Source organism: Nothoprocta perdicaria, unplaced genomic scaffold (assembly GCF_003342845.1).
Source record: "Nothoprocta perdicaria isolate Ctin4 unplaced genomic scaffold, notPer1 scaffold_79, whole genome shotgun sequence".
Classification (NCBI taxonomy): Eukaryota; Metazoa; Chordata; class Aves; order Tinamiformes; family Tinamidae; genus Nothoprocta; species Nothoprocta perdicaria.
The window spans coordinates 1,846,684-1,848,163 of NW_020456076.1; positions in this window are offsets into that span (position 1 = coordinate 1,846,684).

The window sequence follows — 1,480 nt, forward strand, 5'->3', positions numbered from 1 at the left end:
TATATATATATATATATATATTTTCATTGTGTTGGTTCTGCCCTGTCTCAGATGCCTGCTGGTTGTCCTCCCCTTCTGGACTTCCTCCTCTCCCTCCCCTGAATATCGTATCTATATGGACAGAGCTGGTTCGCTATGTATGGATTTGAATTTCGGTTTGATTTTTGCACGTGGAAAAAAAAAATATCGTGGAGCTGGTGGAAATAAATATTTGGAACTTGATTGCAGGAAGCCCCGACACGCCGCCCGAGGGCCCCGGCGCGGGCAGAGCCGCGGCGAGGCGCGGAGCGGCGCCGCTGTTTGCGATCCGCAACCCCCTCCTGCCTCCTTGCCAAAACACTGAAACAACCGCTAAAGACTTTAATTAAGAGGGGTAATTAGTTCGGCTTGATCAAAGCCGGGTTGTTAGGCTATTAGCTGCTCAGCAGACTCTGCCAAGCCGAGCCTTAAGAGCGGGGCCCGCTCTTTGGTGAGTGCTGACGGGGGGATACTGACTTTATAAATCCCGAGGGGAAGTTGAAGCTGCGGATGCCCCCGGGAAAGGGAGGCTCCGGGGCTGCGGTGTCTCCGCTAGCGGGAGGCGCAGGTCGCAGGACACCAGCATCCGCCCGAGACACAGTTAGAGGGATCTCGAGAGGTCCTGGGATCCCGGGAAAACGGGGGATCCCGAGGCCAGGGTCCCGGAGGAGCCGGAGCTCTGCGCAGCTCTCGCCGGGCAGCTCGCAGACCTCGGGGGACGCAGCGCTACGATCTGCAGGACCGCTCAGGAGCAGCCCTGGGCATTGGGGTTTCTTGTTGCACATGTGTCTGCCTTGAACTCCTAGTCTTCCCCAAATTTTAGGGCACATGAGAGATTCCGCCCTGGATTTCTTCTCTTTCTCTGAGAAGGGGCAAGATGATATGCTTTTAAAGTGTATTATAAGAGGGGGTACCTTTCTTGAGCAACTCCTGGCTCTTCCTCGCTGTGCCTCACCTTTGACAGCTGGTTAGGGGTATTTGCAACCAACAGGTCTAATCTTAAAACTTTAGGCTAGCGCCCCTCATCCTAACGCATGCCCTTGAAAGTGATTGGGATGGGAAGCAAGAACAGATCTCGACTTTCCCAGGTAAACTCCCGAACAGACGAGTCCCCGTGTAAAAAGCAAAACAACTGGTCGGGAGGTCGGGATCCCGACATTTTTTTTTTTTTTTTTTTTTTTTTTTCCCCCCCTGAGGATCAGCGAGGGGAGAGGAGCTAACCCCCCACGCCGGGGGTGCCCTCGTAGCACAGCTCATCCTCAAGGATGCCAGAGAATGCTGAAGAAATGGGGCTCGGGGTGGGCACTTTTTCGGCGCTGATTTGTGGCAGCAGGAGGGAAAAGAAAAGTGTGCAAAGCTGCCAATCTGATGTGAGAAGTGAGAGGCGAGTGAATAGCCTGTGCCTTAACTGTGCCCAGGTAAAGCAGGAGGGTTATGGGTTTATGGGGGTAACTAGGAGCAA